Here is a 17315-nt window from a genome sequence, read left to right on the forward strand (position 1 = left end):
AAATATTCCTGTCCTAAAAATTTTGTAATCTCTTCCATAGATGCTGAGTAAAAATGAGGACATCACCTCTTCAAGGAATGGTGGAGGAGAAGGTGTTTTATTGTAGATAGGAGAAGAGAGTACAGCCATAGGCATCTGAAAGAGTCCTGACTGAATTGGGCCATGAGAGGAGAGGGTAAGGGAGAGTAAAAAAAAAAAAAAAAAAAAAAAAAAAAAAAAAAAAAAAAAAAGAAGGAGGGAGAAAAGGGAGAGGGAAGAGGGTAGAAGGAAAGCAGACCAAGAAAGAAGCCAAGGATCAAGAGAACACTTGGTCAAAATATCTGGCTTACATGGGAAAGAAAAGACAGGGAAAGGGAACTGAAACACAGCCCAGGCTTAGGGTAGAGAGAGGGCAGGGCGAGAAGTGCTAAGAGGGGCCACAGGGACTGAGTGAATCTTGTTGAAGGTTTTGTTGGGACTTGACAGACACAAGACAATGTCTGTTGCACAAATGCTTGTTAAGTTACTGTAATATATGTGAGTTGGCTGTTATATTTTGGGAGTCAGATTAAATATGAGTGTTTACTGCAAGCTAAATTCTAGCAGTCTGCTAAACCAACCAAACCAGTTAAATACTCATAATGATTTTGCAAATTTTTCTTGCTTATAGTTAGCTAAAATATTATTTTAAAACAACTTCCAGCTTTCCACCTTCTTTTTTAGCAAGTGAATTTTTTTTTTCTTAGAAAGTGAATTTAAAGATTTTTCTTTTTCTTTTTTTTCCTTTTTTTTTCTTTCCCGGGTGTTTGTGTAAACCTTCTTGATTCTCAAAATAAAGTCTTTACTGAAGCGCTAGGAAATGGAAAGGAACTAAAAAATACAGTTGATGGATTAGCTCAGTATTTCCCAGAAGAATTTTTTCAGTCTCTTCTGTTTCTTAGTTTCTTATCTCAGAGGACTACACCTCCAGTTTTAATCAATTACCTTCGGGCACTTCTCTACAAATGCTTACAATTCCATAGACTGTTCTGGCAGACCTCGCCTTTACCTTTGGCTCTTTATCTTTGAATTCTATCAGAAGCTTTCAAGGGAACTATTGTGCAGCCAGCTCTGGGAACCCAAGCACTAGAGTGTTTCAGATCTTCTTTTTTTCCCTCTCTCTGTGAAATAGCTGCAGATCTCAAGATAGCTATTTTCAAAGCAAGAGCTATTTTGTGAAGGAAGAAAAAAACTTGACTCATAAATGAAAAGAGGAATATTATATAAAACTAATTTAATTTTCATTTATTTATATTCTTCCTCTGCAGTTGATATAACTATAAGAAATAGACATTTAAAAATTTTTACAAAAGAATATGCATGCATGTCATAGAAATTATTATTGCTGGCACAATTGTTATGATGATACTATTGTCTACTATTAGATATGAGTATTAGAAATATATTTATCTCATATCAATAGCAGATTCTTATAACACTGTTTATTTAAAAATAAATGTTTTGTATTATGTCAAGAATTCTAATCTTTTTTTTTAATTCAATTCTTCTCCAGATCACTGGGGCCCCTACTGGTGTCCACTTCACACAGTTCCTTCTCCCCATATCCGACTCCCCCAGTCCCTTTTCCTCTGAGAAAGTGGACTTTCCCCTCACTCCCTGGGCCTGGTAATTCACTACCCTGGCACATCAAGTCTTTGCAGGGCTAGGTGCAATCTCTCCCACTGCGGCCAGATGAGACAGCTGAGTTAGCAGAACAGATTGCAGACAGGGAATAGATTTTTAGGATAGCCCCAACTTCCATTGTTTGTGACCCATATGAAGACTGATCTGCATATCTGTTACACATTTTCTGGGGGCAGGAGATTTGTCCAACCTGTGTATTCCCTTTGATTGTTGGTTCAGTCCCTGAGAGCCCCAAAGGGTACAGGTTAGTTGACTGTGTTGGTCTTCCTGTAATGCTCTTATCCCCTTCCCAGACCTCAATCCTTCTCACAATTCCAAAAGAATCCCCAAGCTCCTTCCAGTGTTTGGTTATGGGTGCCTGCATCTATCTTAGTTGGCTTCTGGGTGTAGTCTCTCAGAGGAGAGCCATAAGAGGCTCCTGTCTGCAAGTGTAACTGAGCATCATTAATAGAATCAGGAGTTGGTGCTTGGCAATGGGGTGGGTCTCTGGATGAACAGGTTATTGCTTTCTTAGCCACTCCTTCAGTGCTCCATCTCTCTTCCCTGCATTTTTTTGTAAGCAGGATACATTTAGGATGCTGCTATTTTCTTAGGGTTGTAAGGTGGTTTAAACAGTTTACCTGGTCTTGATTTAACTTTGTTAAGTGGTATCTGTCTAGAAAATCATCTACTTCATTAATATTTTTAAATTGTGTGGAGGACAAGCTTTTGAAGTATGACCTAATGATTCTTTAATGTTCTCTGTGTCGGTTATGTCTTCCTTTTAATTTCTGATGTTGTTTATTTTGATCCTGCCTCTTTCTCGAAGAACCAGTTCTTTGTTTTGTTAATTCTTTGTATTATTTTATTTGTTTCTAACTGATTTCATACCTGATTTTGATTATTCCTACCTTCTAGTCATGTGTTTGCTTCTTCTTTTTCTAGAGCTTTCAGGTGCACTTTTACATTGCTGATAGTATTGTCTAATTGTTTTAGAAAGACATTTAGCACTATGAACTTTCCTCTTGTACTGCTTTTATTGTGTTCCATGACTTTGGGTATGCTGCATCTTAATTTTCATTGAGTTTTGGGAAGTCTTTCATTTCTTTCTTTATTTCTTCCATGCATAGACCTTTTGACTGGAAAGTTATTCAATTTACACAAGTGTGTAGACTTTCTGATATTTTTGTTGTTGCTGTTGTTGTTGGTAATGGTGTTGTTATTGTTTCTGTGTGTGTGTGTGTGTGTGCTTTCCTTGTTTTTTGCTGGTATGGAACTTCATATTTTCTGCATTTTCTTGGATGTAGCTATTCAAGTTTTCTTAGAGGATTCCTTTGGTTGGGATTTCCACTCTTGTATTTTCTGCAGAACTGGATTTAAGTATAGATACTGTTTAATTTTAAATTTGTCTTGAAATATTTTATTTTCTCCATCTATGCTGATTAAAAGTTTTGCAGAGTATAGTAGTCTAGGTTAGTATCTGTGGTTTTTGGGAATTTGCAAGATATCTGTTCAGACCCTTCTAGCATTTGGAGTCTCTGTTGAGAAAGTCTACCTCTGTATATTACCTACCCCTTTTTATTTGTTGCTTTAATAATACTCTTTCTTTATTCTGTAGATTTGAGTTTTGATTATTCCATGGCAGGAAGATTTTATTTTCTGGTCAAGTCTAATTGGTTTCTATCTTTAGGTTGGGAATGCTTTTTTCTTTTCTTTTTTTTTTTCTTTTTCTTTTTTTTTTGGATTTGGTTTTTTCGAGACAGGGTTTCTCTGGCTGTCCTGGAACTTACTCTGTAGACCTGGCTGGCCTCGAACTCAGAAATCTGCCTGCCTCTGCCCCCCAGAGTGCTGGGATTACAGACGTGCGCCACCACCACCCGACTGGGAATGTTTTTTTCTATGATTTTCTTGAAAATATTTTCTGGTCTTTGAATCTGAGACTCTTTACCTTCTTCTATCCCTATTATTCTTATATTAGGTCATTTCATGTCATCCCAGATTTCCTGGATGTTTTGTGTGAGGAATATTTTAGATTTAACATTTTATTTGTCTGATGTATCAATTTCTTCTATTTTATCTTCTACTACATTCTTCCATCTCTTGTATTCTGTTGGTGATGATTGTATTTGTTGTTCCTATTCAAATGTTTCTTTTCTTTAATTGTTCCTATTCTATTTTCCTATCTTGAACAGTTTGATTTATTTCCTTCTTCTGTTTTATTGTATTTTCTTGTATTTCTTCTTGGGATTTATTCATTTCCTCTTTAAAGGTCTTTATCATCTGTATGCAATTGGATTTAGGTCATTTTTCTTGTGCTTTGTTTGTGTTAGGATTTCCAGGGCTTACTGTAGTAGGGTTGCTATGTTTTGAGGTGTCTCATTTCCCTGCTTTTTGTTGTTTATGTTCTTTAGATGGTCATGAGCATCTGGGTGGGTTTAGTTACTAGATGTTTCTGTTGTAATAGGTATTGGCAGGGGAGGGTAATCTCGATGATCCTGGTGGTCCAGTGGGGATAGCAGGTGGCCCAAGACATCTGGATGGACCACAGAGGCCTCAGCAGATCTCAAAAGTAGGTGTGGGAAAGGAGACTAAGCTGCATGCTTCTGGATACACATGTTTGTTAAAGGCAGTCAGAGAGATGGTAAGATAATTGAGGTCCACTGGGGTCTATCATGAGACTTAGTTCAATACAGTATCTTAATCAGGAGCTTCATAGACATTAATGAAAAAAAATTGTGTTTGCTTTTCTGCCCTCTATCAGTCATGTTCCCAGAGACAAAGGTTGTTCTATTCAGCAGTGCTGACCCATTGAATAGAAGTTTATGATTCTGAAGCATGAAAATATTCAAAATCCAGAGTCAAATTTTCTCAGTCTCTTTTAGTCTTCTAAAAGCCATTCCTTGTGTTGTGTTCCTTAGTGGTTCATTTACCATCCTTTCAGAATCTTGCAAAACTTTTGCAATACACTCTTCAGCCAATCAATAGTTTCTAAGACAGAAGTAAAGAAGGTCATCAGTTCTTCTATACTTGACAGTCTTTGTTGTAAGCAGCTTACCTGATTCCTTTCTTCAGAACAAAATTTGGAAAATTTCTTGTTTTATGCTTTGTTGGTGGTGGTATTGCTATTTTTGCTTTATGAATTCCATGTGATAGACTTCATCTTGGGATATGTAGCTGGGTCATTTTTATTAATATGTCACAGAGTCTGAAAAGCATAATTTGATTCTCTAAACTTGTGTAAAAAGCCAGCATAGTGTCACGGATATATTATTGTACATTAAAGCAGGGATTGTGATGGAGTAAGAAAATCTACAGCATACTGCACAAAAGGTACGCAGTGTCATTTCCTGGTAGCTTAGTTGGTGGGAGCCTTTCTGGGAAGCTCAGTGGTTTCTGCTTCCTCAAAATACTGGCTTGTCTGAGAGTATATTTTAGTAGGCATATATACATGTATATATGTGTATATATGCATATATGTATATGAAGTAAATATACATATGTATGTGTGTGTATATATATATTAATATATATATATAATTTGGTCACTATCAATGACTTTCTGAAGTTATTAAGTTGTTTATTTATTAATTTAATAGTTTACATGTGACTAGGAGTATTTTCACTTCCTCTTAGGACACTGGTTCTCAACATTCCCAACACTGCAATCTTTTAATACAGTTCCTCATATTGTAGTAAATCCCAAAACATAAAATTTTTTGTTGCTACTTCATAACCACATTTTAGTAGTTATAAATTGCAATTTTATTGTTTTTGGAGATTGAGGTTTGCCAAAGGGATTTCTACCTATAGGTGGAGATTCATTGCCTATGAACATCCTGAGTTTTCACTACCTTAATATCCTACCTAGATAGAAGTTTTTATATTGGAGGAAATTCATATATACATACCATCTCTTTTTCCAGTGGGCTTTATATTATATGTATGCACATATGTCCTATATGCTCTTTGCCAATATTCCTTTTTGTTTTGATGATATGTATTATGTCTTAGTTTTTGTAGCTCAAATTATTTTGTTTTTCATATAAGTCGTATCTGTGAGAATGTTGATGTGTGTCTGCATTTATCTTCAATATCTTCGATTTGCCTCTCTTTATAGGTTTTATGTCTGTGTTGAAATTCTGCTGCATTTGATCATGGTCTAACAAATGGTTTACTATGTTAATGAAATATATTTTAAATATATCTGTGGATCCTAACATGAAATCCTTCCTTAGCCTGGTTTTATGGAATGTTTCAACTGTAGATAATAGACATTTTTATTGGAATCTCTTCTGAACCTCATGTTTTCCACATGAATATTAAACACTAAATTTAGATCTGTACAAAACAAATGACAAATTTAAGGAAAATCATTTTACTTTATTAGTTTAACTGGATTTGTATTGAGGTTTAAATAGCAGTGATGACATTCTCAGCTTCCTACATCCTAGGCAGTTATAAAGTTAGAAAACCATTTTGATCACAGACATGACCTGAATTATTTAATCATTGTTAGCAAAAAATTCTTTCTGTTCTGGGGGAACCATCAAGGAGAATCCAGGATAACAGTCAGGAGAAGTTTATTGGCAACCTTTGTATGCCAATGTGTTAGGTAAATTTGTCAAATTATGATACAGTTCAAAAGAATAATTGGCACAGTTTTATCCTTAACTAATGACATTGCAAAAATTTAATTAAATAAAGTTTTTGATTGATTTGTTAGATTTTAGTCATATTTACTGAAAGATAAGGAAATTATTAAGAACAGATATTTCCCAGATCAATGAGAGAAGAGTAAATCATTATTTTATTTATATAACTGAGCAAAAAAACCCCCTAAATATCTTAGGTTTCCTGAATATGAGTAAAAATAATGAAACATCCAAATGCTTTATGAAAAGGCTCCAACAACCACGTGGAAGGAGTCAAATATAAGGATCTGGGTTGGTTATTGTGACTCATAGCTAGCCAGTAATGTTTGGGGTTTTTGTCTGTTTGTTGTTGTTTTTAATCTTTGTTTGTTTTGTTTTTTATTATTTGCTTTTTTAATGTGGTTTCTAATAAAACAAAGGGCCTCTCTGGCTTCATGGAGCAAGGAGAGGAAGGGTCTTTACCACCTTTAAATAATTCAAATAGAGGTTGTAATTGGCTGGTAAGAATAGAGAGCCAAGGTCTAAGTCAATTAATGTTGCCAATAAAGCTTTGAAAGGTATTGGGTAAGTCAATGACAGATTTAGCTGGCCAGACTGAGGTTGGGTAATTTCTGTCCCTAGGAACATGATAAAGGGATGATTTGAATCTTACTTTCTGCTATTGTAAAGTCTCTTTCTGTTAGGGCTTTTATGGCTTGTTTAAAAAATCTCTAAAGTTAGTTTCTGATCATGTCTTTTTTCTCACTCTATTAATAGATAATCCTTAATGATCTATATGGAGGCCTGATTTGATAAGGAATTTTAATGCATCAGCTGCAGCTTCATGGAAAATGTTAAGGCTCTGAGGAGGTCCTCTCCATTCCTATCCATAGGCCTCCATAGGCCGGCCCAGAATTGTTTATTTTAGGTATTCAGATGGCAAAGCATTTGAAATATTTTCAATGGAGTGGCACTGAAATGAAGCAATCTTTAAAGTCTAGGACTAATTGCCGGGTATTGTAGGTATAGCAGAGGCAAGGGGAACCTGACATAGTTTTATTAATTACTTCGATCCAGGAGGAGCCTCCAAGTGCTGGTCTCCTTTTTAGTTAAAAAAAACAAAAACAAAAACAGTATGTATGAGGGTCTTCAAGAGGGACAAATATGTCCCATTTTTAATTGGTGTTTAACTAATTGTTGTAAAAATGTTAATTCCTCTTTGTTTAAATGCTACTTTTCCACACAGATCACATTTTCTGTGATCCATTCGAGGCATGGGGTAAGGTATTAAACACCAGCCCTTAGAACTGGGGGGGTTCTTTGATCTTGATGTTTTTGGTAATTTTCTATTTTGAAACACTGTTCATTTTCTCCACTAGCAAGAACCACATTTAAATCTACTAATATATCTCTACCTAGCAAGTTTGCGGCCACATTAGCCACTAGGGGTCTAATGGTCCCAGTTGTTCTATCTGGGTTGTCACTCTAAGGCTAAGGACACTGTCCAAAGAACAAAACAGTAACCAAAAAATACCAATCCTGGACATATACTAGAGGATTCCCTGGCATGCAATAAGGACACATGCTCTACTATGTTCATAGCAGCTTTATTTATAATAGCCCAAAACTGGAAAGAACCCATATGTCCCTCAATGGAGGAATGGATACAGAAAACATGGTACATTTACACAATGGAATACTACTCAGCAATTAAAAACAATGAATTCATGAAATTCTTAGGCAAATGGTTGGAACTGGAAAATATCATCCTAAGTGAGATAACTCATTCACAAAAGAACACACATGGAATACAGTCACTGATGAGTGGATATTGGACCAGAAGCTCTGAATACCCAAGATACAACTCACATATCAAATCATTCTCAAGAAGAAGGAAGGAGAAGGCCCTGGTCTTGCAAAGGCTTGATGCAGCATTGTAGGAGATTACCAGGACAGAGAAGTGGGAGGTGTTTGATTGGGCAAAAGGTGGACGGAAGAGGGCTTATGGGACTGATGGAGAGGGGGGAAATCTGCCGGGGATTAGAACGGCTCTGAGGTGCACAGTTTTGCACGCAGATTGAAACAACAGGCAACTGTCTTAGGACCTTTAACTATTAACTGAACTACCAGATTTGTATGAGGGATGAGAAGGTTACTGCCTACATGCTTTTAGGGTTGTCCGGGTCCAGAAAGAGGGTAGGAGACCTTTTGTCAAATAGTGGGGAGTTGCCCAGATTGAGAAGCTTCAGTTGTCCACACACCATATATATATACTCCAAACCAAGAGGGGAAAAAAAGCAAAGAAACAAAGAAAAAAAAAGCAAAACATAACAAAACAAACAAACAAAAAAAACCACAAAGAAAGGAGAGAACCAATTTTCAGGCAGGACGTCCTACACTGTGGGAGGGGGCATACTCACAAACTCTGCGTATTCCAGGAGTCCCTGTTTGGGTACCAGGCATGGGTCTCCCGATTCCTCATGGGTCATTGGTCACTGGCTCACAAGGGCAAAGGGATGAGAAGTAGAGAGCAGGGTGCTGAGGGTTGTGTGGTGGAAAGAACATTTGTGAGTAAGCTTCAACACAACAGCTCTTTCTACTTTCCAGGGGTGAGGTATATAAGGGTTCTTAGGGTTATAAGCAGGAGGGGGTGATTGGTCACAACACAGTACCTAGGTACCATGTGGGCAGGAGGAAAGATCAAGAATTGCAGCACTTGCAGGAAGCTGTGTGCAGGGTTATTATCCAAGTAATGCCAGACACTCTTCTGTTATGGTTAGGCAGAGAAGAAGAAACTCCTCTGAGAAAGGGAGTACTACATTTCTTTATTCTCCGAGCTCAGAGAGCTATCTGGACATGGAGAACTGCTACCTTAATAAACACTTCTTTTCCAAATTGTAGAGAGCTTTATTGGGGTGCCATACCACCTAGCAGGAACTTACCTTCGACCAATGTGAAGTTCCCCTCCCAGCCTTTGAGCAGGATCTCCTGTGTTAGCCATACTCCCCTCTACTAGGTATGGAGCGCTTAGACCAAGGTGAAGTCCAATGTTCTTCAAGGACCTGAAGTTTCATAAGAAACATTAGCTACCTGAACCGGTTCTGTGGAGAAGCTCCCAGCCTTTGAGGGGAGGGGTTCCCCTACCCACTGTATATTTGGAGTCCTGCATTAAACTTTGAGACCTTGAGTAGCAGGTGTTATCTTGGTCTTCATCTCTTTTTGCTGCCTTCCCATACATCCCCCAGGTTCCCTTCCAGGTAACCCGTTTGATGTAACTGTGGGCAGTTACACCAAATTAGTGCTTTGAGATGAATTTTTTAGACATCATATTTTCCCCACTTTTGGGGCTGAAATTTTAGCAAAGAGCCTCACATATAGTCTACCGCTGAGCTGACCCTCAGTTCTTTACCCTACATGTTCAGAACTAATTGAGAAAAAATATGAACTTCTCTAAAAACTCACTTTATAAATATGCAAATATAAATACAGATCAACTGTATAATAATAATCACCTGAAAATATGTTTTCTCTAAATTTTTACTGAAAAAATTCTTCTGTGATCAACTCATACCCAAGAATTCTATGATTTTCCCAGCATGTTTCTTCATGAGAATTGAGAATTGAATTGAGATTGAATCTGGTAACTTGTGGATGATTGGTAGTAAATGATTCCTTGTCTCTATTAGTATGTATGTTTATATGATTGGCAAGTTTGGATCTTTGAAAGTGGTTATATGTAAATATTAAATTCAATAATCTACTCACAAAACACCTTTTAATTTATTACATAATTTCAAATTCTATAAAATGCTCAAATATCAGAGAGCTTCTTCTAGGCCAAATAGCTCATATGTATTTGCAACTGACTCTAAAGAAATATAGTTACTTTTCTCATTATTTTCCGGTTTTTCTGTAATATATAGATTTTCTAAATACATATACATATACCTATATGACATTTATTAGGACTCACTACTATATTTAGGTAACATTTCTTGTAAAGAAAATTGAGTTATCTATTCCTTATTTACAAAAAAATGTTTATTTGTTTAAATTTTGGTGGATGTTCAGGTTGTATATCACATACCCCATGATTTTGTTTAGTTATAGTTTTATATTTTTAAAAACTTTATATAAATATAATATAGTCTTATTAATTAATTTAGATTTATACAATATAGTCTTATAATCTGGATTTATATGTATAGTTTAGCAGTATTTGAATATCTTGCTTATAGAGAAATATACATCATGGAAGACTCATGTGTTTATTTAAAATTATTATCATAAACAATAGCAAAATCTCTTTTGGGTATGGTGATTTCCATACCATATTAACCTTGTTCAAGGTGTTGCAATACATGGTAAATTTTGTCTCTTTGTTGAACTGAGCTGTGTTGAAAAACCTTTTTCTTGATTCTCAATTTTTCAAAATTATGCTGGGTTTGTACCACATCAGAAAATCGGCATTTAGTATGAAAATTGGACTTGACTAAGGATGATGGGAGCTCCACTAACTTTAAATATGTCACAAATTGCATATAAAACACATAAAATATTAATATTAGAGACACAAAAATAGGTTACAGCTACTAGTAACCTCAGAAATGACATTCCAGTCAGATACTCTCTCAATTACATAAAACACTAAGTAAAAAGAAAAGTTCTCTTTTAATAATCAGTTTTATGGAATATTTTTTACCTATTCACTCAAATTTTAGAAAATTGACTCAAAAAGTACAAATAGAAGGTTGTTTGTATTAGAGATAGTTTCATGTTTGCTTCATTCCTAATATGAAATATCAAACCTCTGATAGAACAATATTTTCTAATGTCAAAGGAAAGTGGCATAGACACCACTTTCTACTTTTACCCAAGACTTAAATTTTCTTTGTCTCATAATTGAAGTTTGTTTCTGAGTGAACTAATCAAAATTACATGTACAGAAAAATTGTGTTTATAAACATTTAGCTTTTTGATTCTTGGATATGTAGATATAAATATTAAAGAAAATTTCCTTTAAAAATGAAACATAGTGGGAGATTTAGTGGTATTTTTTCCATAACAAAAGAAAAGTTTCCAAGCAACGTGGATAATTAGTACTAATCTGAATTTGCTTGGCCAAAGAAAACTGGGAAAATATAGGATAACCCATATCTTTTAATTGATCCTTGGCATCTGAGACACCTACTAACCAATAAGAAAAAAAAAAAAACAACAACAACAAACAAAAAACTTTAAAGAAAAATAAACGAATAGACAAAAGATAATAGTAACTTTGTTTAGTATTGGTTTTATGATTTATCCCAGATCACTTATATTTTGGTTTGTGAAAATAGATATATGCAAATCAATAATACATACTGAATCTAAAATCTATGTATATTTAATCAACTGTATTCTTAGTTCTAAGAGAGATACAAGGACAACTAGCATACATTTTGTGTTTAAGGGAAGACTCTGCAGTCAGGAAGGTATCTTCTTTTTCAGTTCCTCAAGTAGGGGATTAAGTAGGACTTTTGTAAAAGTGATCTATTAGTTTCAGTTTGATTCTAAAGAAAATATTAACTACCATCTTTGATGAGCTATTATTTTAGGAAAAGGACCCTTTCATTCATGATTTTAAGAAGGCTGGCTTGCTATTTCATAGCTATTTCCACATTAAAATTCTCCTTGACCCTGCTGATTTACATATTCAGGATACTTACTCTGTTATTTGACACTTATCTTTCTAAGTATGTAATATTTGGAAATGGCGGAGATTTTCAGTGTTACTCCACAATGCTCATCTGCCTCAGCACTCTGTCCTCAGTGAGAGTTCCTCTTACTCTATAACTTGCAATTAATGGAGACCAAACTCATTTTCTGAGCTCAGTGCTCACAAAGTGCTGACGACAAGGAGTTACACTGCTGCCTTCCCACAACAATGATTCTGCATCACATACTAGACTATATGTGTGTGCATCTTCCCTGATATGTCCCAAAAGAGCCCACTGGTGAGTTCTTTCCTCCATAGATGGTGATTCTTGCAGTGAGAAGAAAAACTCAGCTTTTCACTCTTAATATTGCCTTAGTTATTTTGATTTGTTTGTTTGTTTGCCTTTAGAATTATTTCTCTCACACCAGTAAAGTTTTGTCAGACTATGAGATCTACTTCCTCCTATTTCAAGACGTTTAGGTAATACTAAATAAGATTGGTATTGCAAAGTTTCACTCTACTGTGTTTGTTTAAATATGAATATATTTGTTAAGTCTGGCAATTGGATTCACTCTCCAGAGATTTTTCTACCTTGAATGTCTTGACAGAGAGACTGCGTAGTTTTACATTTGTTTCACTATTATTATATTTGTTGAATTATTGATAGTTCTTGTTGTTTCAGTTTTGTGCTTGGTTTCTGTATTTATCTCAGCTAGTACTCCACCTACAATACATATAATATCTTTTTTCGCTAGCTTATTTGACACTGTGTTGTACATTATATAAGGAGGAGCTCCTTAAAACTGTATTTTCTCCTACATTGTTTATGTCTGAGGGCTCTGGAGGCTGAAAGACTGTGTTTTGAAGATTCCAGAGCAGTCACTGTCAAATCTGTCGATACTGCAGCCATTTCCAGACTCACCTGCAGTAGCTTGAAACATCTGCGCAGCATATGGTGTTATCAAGAGGCAGACTGTATTTCTATAATTCCTATTTGTTTCAAACTACAGGAATTTCTCACTTATGGCCCCTAGTTTTAGCCACGATCATTGATCCAAGAAGGGCAGAGCAAAAGGTCATTATGGATAAAGAAATCACTTTATAAACCCAGATTCTAAGATGAATTCTATCATTCTGTTCTAATCTATTTTCAGAAGTGAGTCAATGTACTTATTCATATTTGTATGGAACATCATACAGATTATGAATCTCATGGGTGAATATATGAGGATCAAAGGTTATATTGAAGCCTTTAGCACTGGAGTTATAGGTAATTTTTTTTCCAGGATTGCCCTGCTTGTTAGGTGGTAACTGCTTCTGTGGGTACTGGTATATGAGTTCTGGCAACCAAATTTAATAACATTCTTGTTTTAACCACATTTATACATTACAATTTTTTGATCCCTCATTGGAAATTCTACTTATTGCTTATCTGTATTTGAATATATTCTTCGAACACATTTTTTTAAAGGGAATTTGCTGTCATTTAGGGTGAATTTGTACTTCACAGACCCTACTTTTTGTCATTGCTTAAATATTCAATTTATTACTGGGGAATGGAGAATAAAAATGGACACTACTTTATTCTTAGGATTTCCTGTTTTATCTTTGGAAACTGATAATGTTATTCAACTATGCTTCCAGATTTCTGTACTATTTGGCATTTTCTTTCCAGAGCTATAAAAATCTGCTTTTTGCATAATGAGACTTCCTTTAATATCCATTTAAAGTCTACTGAGTTCATATTCTTTAAATAGGTGAGTGAAAGCACACAGACACTTTCACTTTTGAGTGTCTGCTTGCCAATCTCCAGATATCCACTGTAATAGTCAGTTTTCAGGCCATTGTTAATATCTTCTTCTTTTCTTTCATTGGTAGAGTTCTTAGGGTTACCCCCAGAGTTATAAAAAATTGGCTACAACTTCTGTATCCACATCTTGATGGTAATATTAATAAAATATTATGGAGATTATTCTTTACATTAATGTGTGTATGTGCATGTTGCATTGTACATGTAATACTTGTCTTGTATAGGCATTTGCATCTGCCAGTATACATTTAAAAGTATGTATTCAGCATATTAATGTACAAACACACACACACGTGTGTGTGTGTGTGTGTGTGTGTCTGTATGTGTGTGTGTGTGTGTGTGTGTGATGTAATTGTAAGCTGAAGGTTACCTTATGCTGGCTCCCTTTGATCACTCTATCACTCTTCATCTCCATTTACATACACAGATCATTAGCCCTTTTAAAATTTCCTACATCATGTTTTGATAATATCTACCTCCAATTCCTCAAAGATACATCTCTTCCTTACCTATGCAAGTTTGTGGTTTAAGACTATCTAATCTGTTTTACGTTACTCATATATATTCAATGACCGTGTGACCTTCTACTGGATCATGGTCAACTTCTCCATGCTACAGTCTTAAAGAAAACGGACTCTCCTCCCAGCAGCTATCAATTGCCAATAGCACCTGAGCCAGTGGCAGACCTTTTTGCTCCTCTTCCTCTTCGTGCTGGGGTTTAAGATGCGTTTATCGTGTTTGGAATGTTTCCATAACCGCTGCGGGTTGACATATAAAGCTACCCTACTGTGTCTAGAAGACACTGCTGTCTTGCTGTCCTCTATCAACTCTGGCTCTTACAGGCTTTCTTTCTTTCCTATGCAGTGATAAATGAGTCCTAGGAGAAGAGGCATGATATAGATGCTCGATTTAGGAATGAGCCCTCTTATTCTCCACATCTCAGACAATAGTAGGTTTCTTTGTTTCTTGTCACATATATACAGAAATAGGATATCTCATGGAAATCAAAGCTCAAGTAGTGTAGATGACCAGAAAATTTCAGCAATCTGCCTGTTTCTGTATGTCTGCCCCAGGGCTGGGATAAGAAACACATATCACCAATACTCTTTTAATTATCATATATATATATATATATATATATATATATATATATATATATATATATATAACATGATATGATATGATATGATAATATATATGATATAATAATCCACCCCTGTTATTTTTGTACAGTAGCATATTTCAGATAATAAACATTTTATCCTAGTTTTCTGACTTCTGAGTAAAACCAATAGATAGCAGATTTGCTTAAAGAAATTATACAACTTATGTTTTAATTTATTTTTGCTGCTGAATCTCATTATTTACTCCTGTTGGGCATGTTCTAGACACATTTGTGAGATTTAGACTTAATAAAGCAAAGTTGTTAACCAATATCAAATATAAAACTTATGTGAAAGACACTTCTTGAACCTGTCTTTCTCTCCATGTAGTTTCTATTTCTTACTAATATTATTCCAAAATTCTGATCATTTTGTATCCTCAGAAATTCATGGCTTTTTATTTTCCCATTTATTCTGCTGTCATCGGCTCAGTGGCTTAACCCCATATTTCCAACTAATCTTCTTACACTGAAAATTCTAACGTATCTTCATCACATTATGGACTACAGAGAATGATATAAAATTCACAAACTAGAGTTTTCAGATTTTCACTCTGTATGCCCAAAGTCAAGGAAAGATACAACCACCATTGCTAGGGAGTTCATTGAAATGGGAAGGTTCTGGTGACAGCAAACAATGACAGGGACTGCCTGCAGTAGGATGGAATGGAGACATCTCAGAAACCAGCAGCAACTCCTTGTAGAAAAGGATGGTGTCTGGGACCCTGAGAAGCAGGACGCACATCCCTCCAGGGGACCCGCCATCTGAAATAAGGGAGTACCTGTAGCAGGCCAGGATGGAAACATCTTCAGTAGCCCACGGCAGCTCTTTGTAACAACAGTTGTTGCCATTTCTTCTAACCTTAGCCCTCGACAACAGCTGTATAGATTTCATTTGTGCGTGACTGTTTTTCAGTTGGTCTTGGTGTGCATAATTATTTTATTATATGTACTTTCTTACTTCTTCCTCCTTCTGCTCTGGCAGATTCTGTGAAACTAGATGTTTCCTGATGTAATGATTCTTAAACAATTAAAAACTGAAGCACGGGCCACAGCACAGCACAGCACAGTCCTAATGGCCCAAGTGCATGTTGTGTTTCTCATCTTAGAAACAATGCAATAACTGCACAATGGTAGTTCCAGATTAATGTTTGACTTGCAAAGAAAGTTTGATGAAATTATTAGAAAATTAATTAGAATCAGCATTGGGAAAAAAAGAAAAAAACTATTAAAGTTATGAAATAAGTTCTGCACAACATTTGAAAGTGGTTCCTGGATAAACAAGTATAGAATATGTTAAATCTTAGATTAGTAAAACTAAGTCAAAACCCTTAGAAGAGTCATTGTGTGCAATGCGTAGAAGCAGAAAACTAGGGGAACTGCGGAGTTAAGGGCTAACTTGATTCTTTTTGGCCACTGCCCAGCAGCTTTGCCCAGGTCATTTATCATTAGAGCTTTACAAGGAAATGCAAGTAGCTGACCTCAGAGCTCTGAAGTATAATAGTTAAAATTTAAATATTGATAAGTTTGCAATTATTATTATTTTGGCTATAGGCCTGGGAATAGGGAAGCTTGAAACTTTGGGGAACAATTGCAATTCTTGATTTTTTGTGGGACTTGGTTTTTCTTTTGAATTTGATTTGGCAGCGATTATAAAATGTCTTTTTTATCTGTTCTTGGAGTAACAATAAAGGACTGGGGCAAGAAGGAGAGAGAGCATGAGAAGAGACCGTAGAGAGAATGTAGAATGAAAGTAGAGAGAATGAACAGAGCATGTAGAGAGCATGTAGAGAGCCTGGAGCATGCAGAGAGCATGCAGAGAGCATGCAGAGAGCATGTAGAGAGCATGTAGAGAGCATGGAGCATGCAGAGAGCATGCAGAGGGCATGTAGAGAGCATGTAGAGAGCATGCAGAGAGCATGTAGAGAGCATGTAGAGAGCATGTAGAGAGCATGCAGAGAGCATGTAGAGAGCATGTATAGAGCATGTAAAGAGAATGTAGAGAGCATGTAGTGAGCATGTGCAGAGCGCATGAGAGCGAAGGCAGTGAGCATGAGAAGAGCTTGTGAAGAGTGAGTGAAGAGAGAATATGAGGTGTGTGTGAAAAGTGGGTGTGTGAGTGAGAGTGCATGTGGTGTGTGTGTGAGATGTGTGTGAAGTGTGTGTGTGTGTGAGTGAAAGGGGACCACACAGAAGTGTGTATGAGAGAATGAGTGCAAGAAAAGAAAAGCTCACAGGAGAAAAGCAGAATATGCAGGAGAATGCAGCATGTGTGCAGCCTCGAGCTGCTAGCGAATGAGCAAGAGAGAAAGAGAGCAGAGAATGAGAGAAGAGAAACTTTAAGCCTTGAAAAATTGCCTGTCAGCTTGTACC

Source organism: Apodemus sylvaticus, chromosome 15 (genome assembly GCF_947179515.1).
Source record: "Apodemus sylvaticus chromosome 15, mApoSyl1.1, whole genome shotgun sequence".
Classification (NCBI taxonomy): domain Eukaryota; kingdom Metazoa; phylum Chordata; class Mammalia; order Rodentia; family Muridae; genus Apodemus; species Apodemus sylvaticus.